This window comes from Humulus lupulus, chromosome 3, assembly GCF_963169125.1.
Source record: "Humulus lupulus chromosome 3, drHumLupu1.1, whole genome shotgun sequence".
In the NCBI taxonomy this organism is placed as follows: Eukaryota; Viridiplantae; Streptophyta; class Magnoliopsida; order Rosales; family Cannabaceae; genus Humulus; species Humulus lupulus.
In genome coordinates this window covers 154,148,116-154,170,869 of record NC_084795.1, presented here as the reverse complement: position 1 = coordinate 154,170,869, position 22,754 = coordinate 154,148,116, and the positions used below count along the sequence as shown (strand labels likewise).

The following is a 22,754-nucleotide window of genomic DNA, read 5'->3' as shown; positions in this document are numbered from 1 at the left end:
TTATGCCCTGAGCTCGGTTTAAGTAGCCCGGAGTCAGTGGGTTAAACAGAGGGTGTGACCTAAGGTGTCGACCCTAGTATTTGTGTTAATTGATTGTTATACTTGGCTATGAATGTGATTAATGAGATAGTTGAATAATCTGAGTATGGATGAGGTTACCTGTACCTTGAAGTGTGCTTATATGCTGTGGATTGAATATCTGAACATGCTTATTGGAATATCTGTCTGATAATATTGTTTATGTTGTGTATGTTGTTTTCTTGCTGGGCCTTGGCTCACAGGTGCTGCGTGGTGCAGGTAAAGGCAAGGGCAAGATCGATCAACCTTGATTGGAGAGCTCTGCAGGGTAAATGTACATGTCAGGCCGCTCAACCACCACGGTTGAGGAGATTACAGGGACGAGAGGACCAGAACCTTGTGGTTTTCCTTAGTATGGCTAACGTTTACTATTAACTGTTGAATTTTGTAAACCAACTTTTAAACATTGTCTTGTTTGGGGATCCCTTCTGTAAATTGTTTATATTTTATAAAATGCATCTTTTGTGGCCTAAATGTCTTTTAGCCCTAGAACACTTTAACTAATGACACGTTTTGATTAAACGACTTGATCAGCAAGTCTCACACCTTTATAAACACACAGTGTAGCGGTCTTGGCTATCCAGGGCGTTACAGTCCGGCTAGCTACCGGACGACTATGAACTCCGGCTAGCCACTGGGGAACTAAGTTAGAAACTGGTTCGCCACCGATGACTATGTGACTAAGGTCAGTTGGCCATCGCAATATGTAAGAAGTCTTGCTTGACACCCATCACATAAGAGTCTGGTTAACTTCGGGACACATAACTAAGTTAATTCCAAGTCTGGCTAGCTACCGTGACAACTATGAACTTTGGCTAGCCATCGGGGAACTAAGTGAGAAATCGGTTCGCCACCGATGACTATGTGACTAAGGTCGGTTGGCCACCGCAATATGTAAGAAGTACGGCTTAACACCTGTGACATAAGAGTCTAGTTAAATTCCATGACACGTAAGTAAGTTAATTCCAAAATGAAATCTCTATGACTAAGAAAGTATGTTGAATTCTTCTAGGAGTCTGGGTAACTAGTGTAACTAGTATGGACCCGTCGACGCTATGATAAGATATGTTAAGATGTACTAAGATATTTTAAGCTATGATAATATATGTTAAGGTATGTTAAGCTATACTAAGATATGTTAAGATATGTTAAGCATAATTACTTTTTAGAACAATAGATTTGTTTATCGTAAGTATAAGATAAAGGCATGATAAAAGTATTAAGGGACCAAGATAGAATTTTGTTTTTACTCAGGTAGATTGCTGAGAATGCAAGTTAAAACCAGGATAGGTCTAATAGATATATCAAAGCTTGGTACGTGAGAAGAACGTAATTGTCCTGGCACTCGAAAAATATCAAGTTATGAGTTGTTTAAGGCTAAGAGTTAAGACTGCTACAGTGGAAGGCATATTCAATAAGATTCGTTAAAGGAGATCATACATAGTCAATTCATAACTACAAAATGTCTAGCGGGGAAAAAAGGTAAAGGATTGTTGTTGATTGTCTATACACATGGGTGTTCCAACAATTGTTACCAACCATGGTGATGGAGCAAAACAATGTTTTGAGCGTTACAGTTTTGAGGGTGTGGTATCACCGTAATTACTAAACCTACTGACAAGCCTTATTGAAAGGTTATAGCCCAATCCTATTCAATGGATTATGTTTTACTTAGTACTATGATATCGAATGAACTTAAGCCTGTATTATTTCTTTTAGCAGCTAGTAATGGCATGCACTACTTTGTCAAATATATAATTGATTGTTGGAACATGACTTTACATGTTTCAATTAATAGTGACGAAATGTCTATTCATATGATTGTCCTATGTATGTTTATGCTCATTGCTATGTTATCTTGTCGTGCATCCTCAACTCACAATATATGTAGATATACATACATGCATTGCATAGGATTTACTTACTCAGCGTTAGCTCATTATATTCTTGTTCCAACCTTTTCCAGATGTGGCTTGGTACTTGGACAGCTTGTGGACTCCGGACTTAGTATCAAAACTTTTATGAATAAGATCTTCAGAAGTCTTGTATTATTGTAGAAGTTTAGTTTATATTTGACTTTGTAAATGTAGCGCACCAATGTTTTTTTCTTATTATTTTAACTGTTTGTTTATTTTTAAATTAATTGCTAAGTGTTAGAATTTTATTTTTATTGTTTGGTAGAAATTATGTGAATTTAATTTTTGTTAATTGTTTTATTTAATTATTCCATTTCAAGAGTTTTCTTGATTTTGGTTGGGTGCACTAAGGTGCATGGTTAGTAGAGATGCACTTGAGTACTTGTGTGTGTGCATGTACATGGTATGCATGGTGAGCATGCAATATACTACCATGTACTTTCCCATTTTATTTATTTTATTAAAAAGGAGAAATAAGAAAAAATTATGTGGTAATGATTTGTATCAAAATGGGAAAGTGGGATCTTGGCCTTGAGTGTGTGTGAGTTGACCGAGTATGAGAAATAGAGGAAGAGAGGAGAGTGTCGGCCAAGGGGATGAGAGAATGAGGGCTTAGTTTCCTTTTTGGTGTTATTGACTTATCTTTTTTTATTTTTAATTTGATCCTAATTTGACTTCTAGGCAAAAAATAAGGAAATTAAAAAGTAGAACTTACCCTTTTTCCCATTTGCATAGTGGTTAGTCTCTTGGGTAAATATATAGCGAATGATTGAAACTTGAGAGCTCCAAAAGGTAGCTGGCCGACTGCACTAGAGAGAGAGAGAGAAAGAGATAGCACGAAAAGAAAGACAGAAAGATAGAAAGAAAGAGGAAAATAAGGAGAAGGGGGAGAAGAGGAGGATTTTGGAAACCTTGGGTATGTGTTCTTGGATTAGTGGTTTGAATCCTCTAAGTTATCTTCTTTTCTTCTTTATGCTAAGAATTTTCTTCTTCTCTTTGTTGTGATTTTCGAAACCGTAGGTGCATCAAAGAGGGTAGCCATAATTATTTTTGAGTTCTTGATCACTATCAAATGAGTTAATAGAAATCTCTAGCCTTGTTGTTCTATGGGTTCTTGATCTCTATCAAAGGACGTAATAGAAATCTCTAGCCTTGTTGTTGTTTTGTTTTTGTGATAAATTTTTGTTTATGATTTTAGGTGTTGTTTGTAGTTTTGAGAAGACATAATTATGATATATGGTGATATGTTGATTTTGGTAGTTTTGATGGGTTATTTTGATGGTGCGCTTCGACCAAGCATGTGTAGAGGTTCTTATTATTGTAATTTTTGATAAGATGGTGTGGATAAAGTCATGTTGGGTTTTACTTGGTAAATGGAAATAAAAATGGGATCTGGTGTATGTTTTGGCCTAGTACAAGTTTAGGGTTCTTATTGTTTCCTTTGAATATTGATAAATATGCTTATGAAATTGAGTGTATGGTCATGATGTATTATTAGCAAGCATGCTAGGGTTGCATTTGTGTTGTGCATATATTTTGGTTACTTAAGGTTTCATTAAGATTGTTAAGAATTATGACTTGAAATTTTATTAAGTTTCATGCGTGAAATATTGATGTTTAAAGATCTTTTAAATGTTTATATTATTTAAAATAAAAGATTAATATTGTAATGTTGTTATGTCTTTGGATGATGATGTTATGGGTGTAACGCTCCGCGTTCAGGGAACCAGGTAAACCCTAGTTTCAGTATTTTAATTCCCTATATTATGTATTATGTCAAAGGAACATTTTATGTGATAAGAAGTTGTGATGTTTGAATGCTAGTCATGTTGTGGTAAGTGCAATTTTTAAGAAACCGAGACCTTTGGTCGTGTACCGGGTCAAAAATCTTAGTTAGGTAAAAATCTATGATTAATTATATAGGTAATACTATGGCATAAAAATAATAATTTTGTCTTGTGCTGGGACTTTATAGTCAAGCCAATAAGTTTAAGAAAAAAAATGGTATTGAGGTTTGAATCTCAATCAACCTGGCTTAAGAATGAGAATTTCTTGCTCGACCCTCTAAGGACATTTTGGTGAAGTTGATAAAATTACCAAAATTATGTGTTATGTGACAAAATTTATTTTTTGTCACATTTATTTTATTTTATCTTTGAGATTTTTAAAAACTATAGGGTAAAGATTTGGTTAAATTTGGAGAGTGAAATTACCAAAGGGCCCTTGAGTGCATTAAAAGTGTGTAAAAGGAGCAAGGGCATTAAGATCTTTTCCAATGGAGGAGAGAGAGAAGGGGGCGATCAAGGCTATGTCTAGGGCTCTCAAGAGCCTAGGGCACCTACCCTAGTAAGTGTAAGAGCCTCCCACTCATTTGCTTAACTTCAATCATTCCACTCTTACACAACTAATCATTATTTATAAAATTTCTTTTTCTCTCAAGAAAACAAAAACACCTCTTCTATTTCCTCTCCCCTAAAACTCAACCCTAGCCCCATCTACTCTTGATTTGTTTCCATTTTCTCTCCATGATCCAAGGACACTCTTTCCCAATTGAAGGAGGGAGGAGCTCAAGAGCACACTAAGAAGGGTAAGTTTCGAACCCTACTCCACGTTTCTCCTCTCTTTCTCTCCAAACCCGAACCCTAAAGGTTATGTTGAATTCATGTGATCTAATAGCCATTCATGGCTTTGATCTTGTGTTCTAGGGTTCAAGAGTGGTCATTCAAGGAGAATCACAAAGATTTGAAGCTTGTTGATGTTTTTGTGAGAACAAAGATAAAGATTTTAGAGTTTTGGCAATTTTCCACTCATCTCCATCTTCTACCCTAACATTTCTTTTTTTAAAATCTGCAAGATAAGGAAACCTTGGCGCTCGGTTTGAGTGTATAGAACACAAGGAGGAAGTTTGAAAGGCTTAGGGAACCTTATGTCCAAGCTAGAACCATCAAAGGGAGATTTTTGGTTTGTTTTAAGCTGTTTTTGGTTATTGATGATAGATCTGGTTGTATAGGTTATTTTGTTGGTTTTTGAAGTTTATTTTATGCTTGATAGTTAGATTGGTTGATTTGTTTATTTGCATGCATGCATGTGGCTAGGGTTTTGCTAGCTGTGTTTATTTTTGCTAAAATGTGTAGAAATGAAGGCTGCCAGGTTTTCGTGGTCTGACTTCCAATGGGTCGAATCGTAACCTACTGCCTTTTTTTATGGAAATAATTTGTATGGTTGCATAATTCTAGATGAGTACTTGAGTTTAGGCTTTGGAAAATTGAAAAAAGTGGTTTTCAAACCTAAGTTATGAACCTTTTGGCATCTTGATGCAATCTGGAAAATTTTCTGGGCAACATGCACTACCAAGATTGTTTTGAATATTGAACACGTTTTACTGATCCAAAAGCCATGAAATTTGTTAAAATATTATTTTTGATATGTATAAGGACCACAAAAAATTTTTAGAGGAAAATTCAAAATGGTTAAAATGTAATGGTATTTCAAAGTTTTACCTAATAATCTGAAAATGAAATTTCGTGGCAGCAAACACTGCCCAGATTGTCTTACATTTTTGAATGAGTTACCTTATCCTAAAAATTATGAAATTTTGAAAGAAACTAAATTAGATATGATAAAAGATCCTGGTAAAATTTTAGAAAAAACTAGGCAACGATGTGAGAGAAATAAGTTTTCTAAGAACCCCAAAAATCTGAGAATCGGATCTGGTGTATGTTTTGGCCTAGTACAAGTTTAGGGTTCTTGTTGTTTCCTTTCAATATTGATAAATATGCTTATGAAATTGAGTGTATGGTCATGATGTAATATTAGCAAGCATGCTACGGTTGCATTTGTGTTGTACATATATTTTGGTAACTTAAGGTTTCATTAAGATTGTTAAGAGTTATGACTTGAAATTTTATTAAGTTTCATGTGTGAAATATTGATATTTAAAGATCTTTTAAATGTTTATATTATTTAAAATAGAAGATTAATATAGTAATGTTGTTATGTCTTTGGATCATGATCTTATGGGTGTAACGCCCCGTGTTTAAGGCACAAGGTAAACCCTAGTTCCAGTATTTTAATTGCCTATATTATGTATTATGTCAGAGGAAAAATTTATGTGACAAGAAGTTGTGATGTTTGAATGCTAGTCATGTTGTGGTAAGTGCGAGACCTTTGGTAGTGTACCGGGTCAAAAATCCAAATCAGGTAAAAATCTATGATTAATTATATAGGTAATACTACAGCATAAAAATAATAATTTTGTCTTGTGCTCAGACTTTATAGTTGAGCCAATAAGTTTAAGAAATTTTTTTTGATTGAGGTTTGAATCTCAGTCAACCGGGCTTAAGAATGAGAATTTCTTGCTCGACACTCTAAGGACATTTTGGTCAAGTTGATAAAATTACCAAAATTATGTGTTATGTGACAAAATTTATTTTTTGTCACATTTATTTTATTTTAACTTTGAGATATTTAAATACTATAGGGTAAAGATTTGGTTAAATTTGGAGAGTGAAATTACCAAAAGGGCCCTTGAGTGCATTAGAAGTGAGTAAAAGGAGCAAGGGCATTAAGGTATTTTCCAATGGAGGAGAGAGAGAAGGGGGCGATCAAGGCTGTGCCTAGGGCTCTCAAGAGCCTAGGGCACCTACCCTAGTAAGTGTAAGAGCCTCCCACTCATTTGCTTAACCGTAATCAATCCACTCTTACACAACTAATCATTATTTATAAAATTTCTTTTTCTCACAAGAAAACAAAAACACCTCTTCTATTTCCTCTTCCCTAAAACTCAACCCTAGCCCCATCTACTCTTGATATTTTTCCATTTTTTCTCCATGATCCAAGGACACTCTTTCCCCATTTAAGGAGGGAGGAGCTCAAGAGCACACTAAGAAGGGTAAGTTTCGAACCCTACTCCACTTTACTCCTCTCTTTCTCTCCAAACCCAAACCCTAAGGTTTATGTTGCATGCATGTGACCTAATAGCCGTTCATGGCTTTGATCTTGTGTTCTAGGTTTCAAGAGTGGTGGTTCAAGGAGAATCTCAAAGATTTAAAGCTTGTCGATGTTTTAGTGAGAACAAAGATAAAGATTTTAGAGTTTTGGCAATTATCCACTCATCTCCATCTTCTACCCTAACATTTCTTTTTTAAAAATCTGTAAGAAAAGGAAACCTTGGCGCTCGGCTTGAGTGTATAGAACACAAGGAGGAGGTTTGAAAGGCTAAGGGAACCTTATGTCCAAGCTAGAACCATCAAAGGGAGATTTTTGGTTGGTTTTAAGCTGTTTTTGGTTATTGATGATAGATCTGGTTGTATAGGTTGTTTTGTTGGCTTTTGAAGTTTATTTTATGATTGATGGTTAGATTGGTTTATTTGTTGATTTGCATGCATGCATATGACTAGGGTTTTGCTAGCTGTGTTTATTTTTGCTAAAATGTGCAGAAATGAAGGCTGCCAAGTTTTCGTGGTCTGACTTCCAATGTGTCAGATCGTAACCTACTGCCTCTGTTTGAGGAAATAATTTGTATGGTTGCATAATTCTAGATGAGTACTTGAGTTTAGGCTTTGTAAAATTGAAAAAAGTTGTTTTCAAACCTAAGTTATGAACTTTTTGGCATCTTGATGCAATCTGGAAAATTTTCTGGGCAGCATGCGCTGCCCAGATTGTTTTGAATATTCAACATGTTTTACTGAGCCAAAAGCCATGAAATTTGGTAAAATATTATTTTAAATATGTATAAGGACCACAGAAATTTTTTATAGGAAAATTCAAAATGGTTAAAATGTAATGGTATTTCAAAGTTTTCCCTAATAATCTGAAAATAAAATTTCTTGGCAGCAAACACTGCCCAGATTTTCTTACATTTTTGAGTGAATTAACCTATCCTAAAAATTATGTAATTTTGAAAGAAACTAAATTAGATATGATAAAAGATCCTGGTAAAATTTTAGAAAAAACTAGGCTACGATGTGAGAGAAATAAGTTTTCTAAGAACCCTAAAAATCTGAGAAAAACTCCTAGGCAGCAGGCACTGCCAAAATTTCTTTAAATGGTTTTTCCTTCCCAAAATTTTTGAAACTAGGTGAGAAGTTTTCTAAGATAGGCATTAAGGCCCTAGAAAAATTAGTCACGGTTTAAGAGTAGTAATTTTTCTAAGATACCCAAAAATGTGGAAAAATAGTAATTTCAAACCTTAAAAAAAAATGAGAGGTTAGTTCTTCTAACCTAAATTGAATTTTTGATGTGAGATTTCACCTAGTTTCTGTCCTTGGAAATCGTAATATGTTAACATGATTTTAAAGGGTTGTTTTTAGAAAACCTAACATTGAATATGAGCTTAAAAGCGAGATTTTTATCACGTTCAAATGAATAGTGAAAAAGTTAGGTTCAGAATTGGAAATGAAGTTGTTTTAAAAAATAGCTAAAGTTTTGGACATCTAACAAATCCAAAATTTGTTTAAGGTTATTGAGAATTCATTTCTACCATTTTCTAAACTCGGGGTCTAATTTCTCTTTCTTTTAAAAAATGACGTAATATAGATCCTAGGTTATGGATTTAAAGATTGTAAAAATGAGAGTTTGGTTTTGTAAAATCGTAAATCGAAAAGTATTATCGTTAATGAATAATAATTTGTAAAAGGTTGAAACGACATTTTTTGGTAAACAATGGAAAACTCCGTAGAAAGTGCATGGTTTTCTAAGATTAAGAGTCATTTAAAACTTCTTTTATAAGTAACCAAAATACGCATAATACGATTGAGAGAGTCTTGTAGAGATAAAATATTAAAATGCACAGCACGGGCAGCATGTTGCGGTAAGGACGATTTTTCTCATGAAACCGTAATTTGATTTAAAGCGGATCTGGTCTTATGCACTATAACGTGTCTAAGAGAAATGCCAGTATAGAGCCTTTAAGAGAACTTTATTGAATGTAGCTATTGTAGAATTTTACCATAAGAATATGCCATAGTTTAATCCGAGCCACTATGTAGTTTCATTACATTGTTATCTAAGCGTGAAGGCTCGCTTATGGATAGAAGGTTTCCACAAGCAAGCGCTAAGGACTCCGGGTAAAAAAACTTAAAGTATGTTTGGCTACAACACATTAATGACTAGTTTAGATAACTAAGTTATAACCTAATAATTTGAACTAGTCTTAGAAGGTTTACTCAAGACCGTGGTCCTAGAGGGTTCGCATACTCATGACTAAGTTAAGCAGTCCGGCTAGCTACCGCGACGACTATGAACTCCGGCTAGCCACTGGAGAACTAAGTTATAAACTGGTTCGCCACCGATGACTATGTGACTAAGGTCAGTTGGCCACCGCAATATGTAAGAAATCTGGCTTAACACCCATTATAGAAGAGTCTGGTTAACTTCGAGACACATAAGTAAGTTTATTCCGAGTCTGGCTAGCTACCGTGACAACTATGAACTTTGGCTAGCCATCGAGGAACTAAGTGAGAAATCGGTTCGCCACCGATGACTATGTGACTAAGGTCGGTTGGCCACCGCAATATGTATGAAGTACGACTTAACACCTGTGACATAAGAGTCTAGTTAAATTCCATGACACGTAAGTAAGTTAATTCCAAAATCAAATCTCTATGACTAAGAAAGTATGTTGAATACTTCTAGGAGTCTGGGTAACTAGTGTAACTAGTTTACACCCGTCAATGCTATGATAAGATATGTTAAGATGTACTAAGATATTTTAAAAAAAAAAACTTATGCACAGATTAAAATTCTAAAATACTAATTAAAAATGGTAATAAGACTATTGATTAGTAGGCTGGGCATGCACAAGTGACATCCTATAAAAGTGGATAAAATTGTGAGGGATGATAAGTTGAATGTGGACATATATGTCATGATAGATGTAATCACAACAAATCTGACCCCTTCCTTCGTAAGTAACACCTCCATTTAAAAAGATAATGAGAAGTAATACAAAGATAGGATAGTGGTGATGAATAAGAGAGAAAGTACGAGTGTTGGGGCATTGTAACTAACAAATGGGGAAGTTTTGGTTTTATTTTGAAGCGGTGGATTACCAATCACTGCTCTAAATCCCCTCTATTATGAGAATAACGTATGGGGTAGGAGAATAAAAACTATTGCTCAAACGAAAAGTTTCCACATATTGCAGTAAAAAGAATCATCTAGTTGTTTTTTATGCCCTGTTTTCTTAATTTGTTTTCTATTCCTATTGTTGCTCTTTGCAACTACTTAGAAAATAATTCCCTTATATTGCTCTCTAAACAACTTCAGAATAAAGGAAAAGCTAGAAGGAATCAAATAACTCAAGAAAATAAAAGGCCAAACAAGAAACTAGAATACACTGAAGCCATATATTATAACAACTCAATGACTAAGAAACAAAATAAAATAACTCAAAAAATATACCAATTCACAGAAATAAACAAGAGATAACCACTATAAATTCCAGCTACCTAAGTTAGCAAATAGACATATATACACATTCATCAAATTAAACAACAACAATCATAAAAAGCACAACCTTTTATTTTCTCTCTTGTTAACTAAACTATGAAAAAGAAACAACAAGGTTTGTACGTGAAACAAAAAAAGTTCAAAGAAAAGTCCAGAAAAAAGAGTTACATAATTCTCTTCCAATTCTATACAAGTGAATTGTAATCCAAATTCAAAGATATCACTTTCCTTTTGCTAGTGAACATAAAAAATATATATAGAGAGAGCATCAATCTTTTATAATTCTGTTAAAAGTAGAAAATCACACGAGAATATCAAGGCCATGACTCATGTGAGATTTCAAGCTACGAAGCTCAGCTTGGGTGAAAAAAACAATATGACATCACCAAATTAAACAACAACAATATTAAAGCACTATTAATATTATATTCGTGCATGGTTTATACTACTATAGCAAGCCAACGAGTACCAAATTGCATTATTCTTTTGTACCAAATTGCAACTGACAACTTAACAGCCACAATGCCAATCAATATCAGTATGAATGCCAATCAAATTTTATCATGAAGTTTAAATAGCATGAAAATTTCCCAAAATAGCACAATAACATGTCCCAATGCTAGCTACTAAGACCATGTTCTTAAGAAAACATATGTGATTTGCAAGTAAAAGATAATAAACAATACAATCAGAGATAATTAGCTAGATACCAAAATGCATGAAGCCCTTACCTTCAGAGGTTTTGATGATGAGTGACCAGAATCCTCAGCTGGCTTCGAGTTTACTACCAAATTTAGCAATGAAATTAAGGGTTTAAGTTATTTCTCATACTAGTTCATCTTAAGGGTACTAGTAGTGTCATATATATATATATACGTATATATATTATATATACAGAGAGAAAGAGAGAGATTTACTTACATTGGGAAAGGGAGGGTTTTGAGAGGCGTTGTGGGATAGCTGTGAGGTGAGAAGGAGAAGGAGAAGCCATGGTCTCTTTCTGCCTTTCTGCTTTAATGATTTACAACACATCAGAGAAGAAAAATCATAAACAACACCCACAAATGGCAACAGCTTGGACAATGGATGGCAGTTCACCAATAACACCAATCCCCCTACAATTAGAAAATGACAACAATTCAAAGGGTGTAGAGAATTTGATTAACTTGGAAATAGAAGCTGAAAAATGCACATTAATAGCAGATGGCATCGAAAGGTAGAAATAACTGACCAGACATTCTCAGTTTTTCCATGGGCATCGGTTATAATCCAATGTCTTCTAAGAAGTTGGACAGGGCGTTCTGAGTTATTGGTAATTCGTATTCTGTATGCAAAGAAATAGCGACCCTTTGAAGGCTGACTCCGGCCCTCAATATACACACACCTCACTTGAACCCTGATTCCCTGAAAAATCATAGGTTTCAAATTTAATATTTAACATTGATGAAATAATCTGATCACTTATGTTAGAAGCTTATCAAGTCTGTCTAATTATAGGAGTAATTCATTAGAAAACAATCAATCATCACTTTAACTTGCTCCAACATCCAACATACAAAATCATAAATATACTTATTATTAAAAATCCTCCCCAGACTAAGGAGAATTGAAATGGATAATCTTGAAGTTAAAATAGGAGTTAGAAGCTAGATAAACCAAATATAAGCAGCAACATTAATATTATATTAAAAAATGATTGAAATACTAATAAAAATCTAATGATTTGATGAAGCATAAGTTCACAACAGTACCAAGGTTGTTGCATCACTTGAGCATTTCAAAAGAGAGTGGGGTGCAATTTCTCTTAGCTCATCGCGATAGTTAGCTGCATCCTGAGATTAAGTTTGAAATGTCAGAATCTTCTATATAGTTAACTGATTTCTGAACTCAATAAAGCAACATGCCAAAAATAATAAGAATAAAGAAGGAATGAATAGTGGAGCGCCGTCAACAGTCAAGAGAGGAAAACAAAATAATTAAGAAGAGAAACCAAACAAACAATAAAGAGGAATTTAACTTCAGCATCATCTCACAACTATTTTGAATCCTCACCAATAGCAAAACAACTTAGCAACAATCTCTATCCTTCTAATTCTCCTCACGCCTCTCCAAAAATTTACTTCAACACTGCATAGATCAAAAAACAAAAGCAGCAAAGCTTGTTTTACTGGCAGGGAAAACACTGTCATTAATGTGAAACCAACTAATGGTTTAGTAGTATCAGTGCACACAGAAACATAAAATACCAGGTCCAAACCTTTCATATGGGCATAAATGAAAGTTACAATGAATCCTAGCTTTTTCCCATTTCACTCTAAATTTTTCATCTTTTCTCAACTTCTGAACCAAAAGCACATGTACTACAAACAAAAAAGTTATTTTAGGGAAAAAGGCTTAAGATTGTACATCTTTTAAACTTCTTGATTCCCCCTAATCCCAGAATCGGTTTTAAACATTTAGATGTCGTTATTAGCTCAAAATCTCCATTCTTAAGGAAAAAGGGAAAAGATACCGACACAACCAACAATAAGAAAAACATAAATTACAATAAGAAAAACAATAGCTCTGTATAAAACTACTAATTTGGATCGAAAAAGTACTATTCTGTTTCAAACCCAACGAAATAATTAAGTAGAAACTAATAATTTGAATCCTATAAGAATAAGCTTTTTCGAAGGGAGCAAGTGATTTACCTTGAACCTTTCATCTGCAACTGCCTCCTTAATCAACCTTCTTAGTCACAAAACTGGCTCCTCTTCTTCAAATAACTTCAACAAGTCGCGAATCCTCCCAGCCTCTTCATAGTCCTATAACTTTCAAAACATATAAATACATAACTCTCTGATTGGCATCCGATAAAATCCTAATAGAAAGAGTAGAGAATACCCCAAACCCTGACCTCAGATTTTGCCGCCACTTCCATTTGGTGCTTCAACAGAGCATAAGTTTGGCTTTGAGAAAGAAACGAGCTAGACTCGGTACTCGAACTCGAGCTCGAACTCCGACTTCTTCCTCCGCCATTGGCATCCCTATCTGAAGAACTTGTCGTAATCCTACAACCCCTCCAATTCGAATCTCCGCCTCCATAAACAAACCTTCTCGTCCCGAAATCCAATTCTGAGACGCCATATCTACCTCGACCCGACGGCATACACCTCGTCGCCGTCACCTTACCATTAAAATCAGCGATGAATGACGTTTGGGCTCAACTATTAGGTCAGAACAAGATGAAGGGGGATGGGTTGGAAGCTCAAAGATGAAGGGTCTCAGCCTAAGGGAGAGAGGGAAGATATTGAGATAGATTAGGGATTCAGACTAAGAGAACGAGAGAATAGAGAGAATAGAGAAAACCCTTCTTCATTTTTTATTTTGCTTTTTTATTTGTGAAGTAAAATTTCATTTGCCGCCTATTACTTTTCATTTGGCACCGATACTGTCTGTGTATTTTTTTTTGGCATGTATTAATAGCACTTTTAAAGTTAGGTAAGATTTTGCCGTAATATTTGGTCAAAAATGTTGTAGTGAGGTCAGCTTTCTAGCACTGGCTCTCCTATTACTGTATTGATTGACTCTGGTGCTACACATTCGTTTGTTTCTAGTAAGGTAATTGATAGACTGTGTAGACCTAGTGAGTATTATACTTCGGGATTTAGGATTATTTTTCCTACAGGAGAATTGGTAGGTTCTAGGAGGTGGATTAGAGCATTGCCAATGATGGTTGATGGTAGGGAATTGTCAGTAGACTTGATTAAGTTGAGTATGGAGGACTTTGACATGATTTTAGGCATGGATTGGCTGGTTAGATATGGAGCTACTATTGACTGCAAGAAGAAGATGGTGACCTTTGAGCCGGAGGGTGAGGATCCCTTTGTCTTTGTGGGAGCGGTGCATGGACCTCGCGTACCCAGGATTTCAGCGCTGAGAGTTAGGGACCTATTACAGGGAGAATGTATAGGTTTCCTAGCTAGTGTGGTAGATACCTCTAGGGTTTTGCCAACAAGACCAGAGGAGACCAGATTGGTTTGTGAGTTCTTGGATGTGTTTCTTGAGGACTTACCCGGATTTCCACCGCATAGGGAGATTCAGTTTATTATTGAGTTGGCGCCAGGAACAGAGCCAGTTTCGAGGGCACCATGTAGAATGGCACCGGTAGAACTGAAGGAATTGAAGATACAGTTACAAGAGCTTCTAATTTTGGGGTGCATCAAGCCTAGCTACTCGCCATGGGGTGCTCTAGTTTTGTTTGTGAAGAAGAAGGATGGGAATCTGAGAATGTGTATAGACTACAGGGAATTGAACAAGTTAACTATCAAGAATAAGTATCCCCTACCAAGGATTGATGACTTGTTTGATCAACTACAGGGTAAGACAGTGTTCTCGAAGATTGATCTTCGATCTGATTATCACCAGCTGAGGATCAAGGACGAGGACATACTGAAGACGACCTTCCGAATGAGGTATGGACACTATGAGTTTCTGGTCATGTCGTTTTGTTTGACCAATTCCCCAGTAGCCTTTATGGATCTAATGAACAAGGTGTTCAAGGACTTTCTGGATCAGTTAGTCATTGTCTTCATCGACGACATCTTAGTGTACTCCAGTTTAGAGGAAGAACATGAGAAACATCTACGACAGGTTTTGCAGAGATTGAGGGAGCATCAGTTGTACGCCAAGTTTAAGAAATGTGAATTTTGGCTACCAGAAGTGACATTCCTTGACATATTGTTGGTGCAGATGGGATTGAGGTGGATCCATCTAAGTTGGAGGCAGTTAGGGATTGGCCAAGGCCAAGCAACGCCTCGGAGGTTTGGAGTTTTCTTTGTTTAGCGGGTTACTACATACGGTTTGTGGAAGGTTTCTCGAAGAAAGCAGCGCCGATGACAGAATTGACATGAAAGAATTTGAAGTTTATTTGGTCAAACAAGTGTGAGAGCAGTTTCCAAGAATTGAAGCGATGACATATTACCGCGCCTGTGTTGAGTCTTCCTTCGGGGGAAGGGAAGTTTGTTGTCTACTGCGATGCGTCGAGGTTGGGTTTAGGCTGTGTGTTGATGCAGAATGAGAAAATAATTTCTTATCTGTCACGACAGCTAAAGGAGTTTGAGCAACAGTATCCTATCCATGATTTGGAGTTAGCAGCGGTGGTATTCGCACTGAAGGTTTTGCGACATTATCTATAAGGGGAGAAATGCGAGATATTCACCGATCATAAGAGTTTGAAGTACTTTTTCACATAGAAGGATCTGACCATGAGGCAGAGGCATTGGCTGGAGTTGGTAAAGGACTATGATTGTGATATTCTCTACCATCCGGGGAAAGCCAATGTAGCTGCGGATGCATTGATGTAACGACCCAAATTTTCTAATAGGGCTTAGGGCCTTGGTTACCATGCCTGGGGGGCAATAAATGATTTAATATGTTAATTTGTGAATATGTGATAGAGATGAATGTTTAGTTGAATTAAATATGCACGTGGGCCTCGTTTGGATATTAGGGGTATGTTTGTGATTTTAGCCCGCTGAGGGCATAAATGTGATAAATATGATATGTGTGTGATATATATCTATGTAGCACGATCTGAGACAGTTCTAGAGAGCAGTTAGCCAGAAAGTCACAACGGGGTTGAGAATCCGACTCGGGGTGAGTCGAGGGGTATTTTGGCTATTAGATGTATTATGGGGTTATCAGGTTATGGAAATAAATATTTGGAGATATATTTGAGGTTAGAATGTTTAGGAGGGAATATTGGGGAAATTTACCATTTTGCCCTCGGGGACATTTTTTGTACCCCGAGCCTTGAGGTAAATCTATAGATTTAAGTTAAATAAAACAAAACTAAGAATTGTTTAGAACATTTAGAAACCGACTCTTTCTTTCTCTCTCTTGAAGTTGTTTTCCTCTCTTTCTCTCCATTTGAGCTCGGGAGATTTCTTGGTGAAATCAAGCTAAGGATTAAGTAGTGAAGCTGGGAATCTTTGGAGCTAGAAGCTTAAGGCTTAAGGACCATATTTAGAGACTAAGTTCAGCAAGGGTAAGCTTTAAATTACAAGGTTTTAGTTTGAAGTTCTACTGGTTTTTAGAAAATGCATGTAGTAGGGTGAAGGATTGATTTTGGGTTTTATGAGGTTTTTGGTTTAAGTTCTTGTTAGGTTTTGCTGCTGAGATTGTCGTAAGACTTCTGTGATTAATGTTTGGATTGTTAGGTTGATTTTTAAGGATGATAGGTTGGGTTTTATAAGGGAAAATGGAGGATTTTTCTGGGTTTGAAGGGTCGGGCCGCGACATTGTTCTTGCTGAGCCGCGGCCCTCCAAAGCATTTGGGTGGCCTGGAAGAAGGGTGGGCCGCGACATGCCTTAACTAGAGCCACAGCGCGCATGCCCTGTTTTGGGTGTGCTCTCGGGTTTGGGGACGGGTCGTGGCATGGCATCATAGGGACGCGACTCTTAGTGTAATTTTGTGTTTTTAAGTGTGTTTAGGCTTGGGAACTCAAAGGTTAAGGCTCGGGGTGGATTTTATCACCCGGATTGATAGAATTCAAGGTCTCGGAGATTAGAGATATGGCTCAAAGTTATTTAATGGATTAGAACTTGATGGATGAATGTTGTTAATGTGTTGTGACTAGGGTCTCGGCGAGGCTCAAGTTAGGGGACTGTGCTCGGGATATCGGTACTAAAAGCTCGGGACGCAGGTAAGAAAACCACTGTTCCCATATGTAGAGTCCAAGAACTTTACTTAGCTAAGATAGATAATAGTATGATAGTATTTATAGCATTATCTTTGTTACTGTGGATTTTTGGTTCGGACCGGGAATTATTTGGACACTCATAGTAGTACTTATAGATTTTCTAAGTTTAACCTATAGTTTAAGAATATTAAGTATAACCTAAGGTTTGATTAAAGTGACTGATATTAAGGATTATATTATTATATTATAAGGTTTAGACATCAACCAATAGGATTTTAAGCACATGTTTTGAATGGTAATTAAGGATTAAGATTTTTGAGGATTAAATATAATAAGGAGTAAAGTTTGAATGTTATAGGGTCAGTCAGCAGCTTTGAGTACGTTGAGGGCTTAGTCAAGGCTGTTTACTCCATTCAAACCTAGCTAAAAATGTGTAATTTCGTGTTTAAATATTCAGCGTATGCCGATATATCGCAGCTATAGGGGGCGATATGTCGCAGCACGTAGATACGAAAAACACGAAACGATGCACGGTCGCCTCGGGCATACTGGCCCAGGCGATATATCACCTACAAGGGGCGATATATCGCCTCCTTCAGCATGGATTCAAACTCTTTTGAATTCATTTCCTTTCAGCCATTCAAACTCCTTCAACAGTCCAGCATCTTGTGAACGAGTCTTCAGCCTCTGCTGAACGATTATTCAAATGATTTTCACCTAAAAAGCCATTATTTTTATTTAAGTAAAATCAAGATATTTTCATTCCCAAACTCTATAAATAGGACCTAGTACCCAGCCATTATTCACCATTTGCTCTAAGTTCAGAAGCTGCTAGTGTTAAGTGAGTGTGAGAGTGTAAACACTTGGTTTGGGGAAAAACTATAAGCTTAAACATCATAAGCTTATCAAACACTTTGGGAAGTGAGTTCTATAGTATTTCGGTGAAGGTTAGATTGATCTTGCAATCTTTGAGGTAAACCCAAAACTCTAGTTCCTTTCTGTATTTTATGTTATTTCCTTTCTCAAAACCTTCTACTCAGTCCCCTAACCTTATTCTTATTTTGGTTAGGGAATCCAAGCTCTTAAGCATATAAGTTGGTAAGTATGTTTTTATGGTTTAGTCTTTCCATCTCTTTCATTTCATCTCCTTTCTTTAGACTCACTCTTTCTTATGGTTTTAGGAGTGTTCCAAAAGTCCCAACTCAGTCCATAATCCCGGTAACTTTGGTAAGGAATATAGGCTAGAATTAATATGTTATGTGCTTATGTTATCTATATGTTTTATGTTATTAAAAGTGTTATGATATGTATATGTGTATGTTTGTAGGCTTGGGCATATGACCCATATGACTAACAAGACCCCAAATGGGTTATGGGCATATGACCTACTTAGCTAGTAGGACCCCATTAATCCCATGGGCATATGCTTGTTTAGTCTATGGGACCCCAAGTAATAATGGCCATTATAATAAGTGTATTATGTGTTATGATATGTCTTTACGTTATTATGACATTATGTTTATGTTTATGACTATGTGTTAGATTTTCCTTGCTGGGCATTAGGTTCATTCCTTTCTGTTTATGTGCAGGAAATAAGCTTTAGAGGCGGAAAGATTCGTGACGCTTAGAGGATGTGTATCGATGGTGAATGGAGTCAAGGGGCCGAGCGTTATTCGATTCGAGGATGTAGTCTTGTTTATGTTTTTATGGTTTTAGAAGTATTTTCCGCATTTTCTATGTAACCCTTTTTAGTTTTTAAGTTATTTTTGTTTTAAAGACAATGGGTACCCATATCCTACTTATTTTATGAAAGTAACCTTTGTTTCCATAAGTTTTCAATATAATTATGGTATTTCCGCAAAAATGTAAGTTTTATGTATAGATTCGTTAATGGTCCAAGTAGTCTAGATTAGTGGGTCGTTACAGTTGGTATCAGAGCAAACGGTTCCTTCGCATGAAGTTCTCTTCGATACACATGCTCAAAGCTCCGAATCGGACCGCCAAGTAAGTGTTTAAGTTACAAGTTACAAGTTACTTTGTCTATGTGTATAGCTAACGACTTTAGTGTTTATGTTTTAGTTAAGAATGAATGGAGCTTTAAGCAATGACGATATCCGAGCCATTAAGGCTTTAAAAAGAATAAGGGAGCCAAGAAACACCGTAGGAGTGCTAGAAAAGATCACTCGAAGATTGATCTTGTTCCACAAAGAGATAGGTCACCTTCAAGAGTCTAAGAAAATCATGATGAGAGCTGCAGAACAATATGTCCTAGTAATTAGGCTTTTAAAAGATTTTCCTTCAGCAATTTTAACTTTAGAAGAAATATGGGAGAATATAAATAATGATGATGACTTACAAGCAGCCCTAAGATATTATTCTCTCATACTTAAGTTCACCTATGATTTAGAGTTTCAATTCACTAATGAGCAACAACATAGGATCTTCTTGAATCTTCCCCGAGGAAATTTTGAGGCTCAAGACAATGATGATTATAAGGAGATAGATAATGATATGCTAGATGAAGGATCGGATGTAGAAGATCCCGATTTTTAGAATAGCTAGTTTTTCATTGTTTGTTTTGTTTATTTCTTTGTTTTATGATTGTAATAAGTGAAAATTATTTTTCCAAATTAATTTCATGTTATTTCATCATGTATGAGTTTGATTCTATTTTCGCAATCATAATAAGTAATAAATAAAATAAATAATGACTAAGTTCAGTGAGGGTGGATACAAATCAATGAACCAAGTTTCTTTATTGAGAGTTAGGGGGCCTTAGTAGTGGGAACGATTTTACTGATCCCAGCCCTCCCTCAATATGGTTAACTTTGGAACAAAGATAAGTTTCGAGCCTGAGAATTAAGTCATATAGGATGATTAGAAACACACTTAGAAAATAAAGATGACTTGTTTTTCTAAGTATAGAAACCCACTCTAATAATAAATAAAGACCTATATAATTTTTCATAAGAAGTCATAATAAATAGGTCCGAGATATGTTTGTTTTAGAATAAGTTTTTGCCTTAGAGCCTATTAGGGTAAGTTCTAACAAGTTCTCGACTGTTAGAACTTTTGGTGAAGATGTCGCTCCGAAGATCTGCACGCACCAACGGAAACGCCTCCAACGTTGTTCCAACGACCAATGATGCCCTCCAGTTCGCAGAAGAGGAGTGCGTACTACTACTAGCCACAACGCGCCGACACCGTCAGCTGACAACACCGTGGAAATCGCTAGACGGCGACAACAAGTCGAGGAACTCTTGCAGCAACAACGTCAACAGGCGCAGACTCAGCCTCAGCCTCCGCCGCAACCACAGTCGCAGCTACAACAAATGGCCCTAGCACCCCAACAAGTTGGTCCATATGGGGGATGGCCAGTGACGAACTACGCGCCACATCCAGTACCGAATATGGAGTCAGTGTATTAAAGGTTCCGCAAACAGCACGCTCCAAACTTCAAAGGGACTATAGACCCCTTTGAGGCAGAAGAGTGGCTAAGGAATGTGAAGCCAATTCTTACGCACATGAATCTCAGTAATGCAGACCGCATATCCTGCGTCTCGTCATTACTCAAGAAGGATGCCAGAATATGGTGGGACTTAGTTCAGCAGACTAACGATGTCACCACCATGATATGGACAAGATTTGTGGAGCCGTTCCACAAGAAGTATTACGCCTCGGCAGTCATCGCTAATGGTAGAAGAATATGCTCGTCAGTTCAACAGATTAGTCAAGTTTGCACCAGAGTTGGTCCCAACCAACTTTACGAGGTTGACCAAGTTCATCGGAGGACTTAGACCAAAGATGGAATTAGGGGTTAAGTTAGCAAACCTGGGAACCACTACCTATGCCAATGTTCTAGAAACGGCAATTGAAGTAGAAAGGATTCTGATGAATGTTAGTGAGGAGAAGAAGGATTAAATGATGGTTCCAGACCAAAGTCTTTGCATTGACCCAAGGAGGAACCCATGCTAGTAACAGGGATTTACAGGTCAGATCCTATCCTCGATAGTATATGTTCTAGTATCGCTTGATTGGTAACAGTATACTCGTATATCTCGTTAGGAATGATAGAAAAACTAGACAAACCTAGTGAAAGATTTAGAACTAGGTTTGTAACCGAGTTGCCTTCGGGCAAAGTAGTTCTATTATCACGAATAGTACAAGGCGTACCGATCAAGATTGAGGACATAGAACTAGAAGGAGACCTGATAGAGCTAGTGATCAAGGACTTCGACGTAATACTAAGCATGGATTGGCTAGCACGGCATGGCGCAACGATCGACAGCAAACGCAAGAAGGTGATGTTCGAGACTCCTGACGGCCAGAGACGATGCTTCATGGGACAAGCTTCAGGATTACGCACCAATTTAGTGTCATCTCTCAAAGCTCAACAAAGGATAGAGAAAGGATGTCAAGTATTCTTAGCCAGCAGCACGAACATGGAAAAGAAGACGCCACTTAAGGATGGAGATGTTCGAGTTATACAAGAATTTCCAGAGGTATTTTCCGATGACTTGCCAGGATTGCCGCCAACTCAAGAGATAGACTTCACGATAGAATTAGTACCGGGCACCGAGCCTATCTCTAAGGCACCATACCGGATGGCACCTACAAAACTCAAGAAGTTAAAGACGCAGCTACAAGAACTCCTAGACTTAGGCCAAGCCATTAACCATGGGGAGCTCCGGTACTATTCGTGAAGAAGAAGGACGGAAGTATGCGGATGTGCATAGACTACCGTGAGCTGAACAAAGTAATGATTAAGAACAAGTACCCGCTACCTCGGATTGACAATTTATTCGATCAACTCCGAGGCGCGACTGTATTCTCTAAGATCGATTTAAGGTCCGGGTATCATCAGCTCAAGGTAAAAGGAGAAGATATTCCTAAGATAGCCTTTAGGACTCGTTATGGACATTACGAGTTGGTTATGTCTTTTGGTCTTGCTAACACACCAGCCGCGTTATGGACTTAATGAATAAGGTCTTCAAGGATTACTTAGATAAATTCGTCGTTGTATTCATCGACGATATCTTAGTATACTCCAAGGATGAAGTAGAGCACGAGGAACATTTGAGGATGATTTTGACGCGATTGAAGGAGCACCAACTCTACGCGAAGTTCAAGAAATGCGAGTTTTGACTCTCACAAGTGGCGTTCCTCGGGCACATCATATCGAAAGACGGAGTTGCAGTAGATCCATCGAAGGTAGAGGCCGTGAAGGATTGGCCTAGACCAAAGAACGCGTCAGAAGTAAGAAGCTTCTTAGGGCTAGCAGGTTACTATAGAAAGTTGTAGAGGGCTTTTTCTAAGATAGCCACTCCACACACCAACCTGACCCGGAAGCAACAAAAGTTTAACTGGAACGATAAGTGTGAAGAAAGCTTCCAGTTGCTTAAAGATAAGCCTTGCTCAACACTAGTACTTAGTGTACAGACACCCAACGATAAGTTCGTTGTCTAATGCGATGCATCAAAGCTAGGATTGGGAAGCGTGTTGATGCAAAAATGACAAAGTGATAGCCTACGCCTCACGACAGTTGAAGGAGTATGAACAACGCTACCCAACTCACGATATGGAGTTGGCAGCGGTGGTCGATGCAAATCTGGCACCATTATCT

The 22,754-nt window shown here is 37.0% G+C and overlaps 1 pseudogene; it reads right to left on the bottom strand.

Annotated features, from left to right (window-relative positions):
• Window positions 1-11,490: 11,490 nt before the first annotated feature.
• LOC133825155 (uncharacterized) lies at window positions 11,491-13,596 on the bottom strand (annotated as a pseudogene).
• Window positions 13,597-22,754: the final 9,158 nt, after the last annotated feature.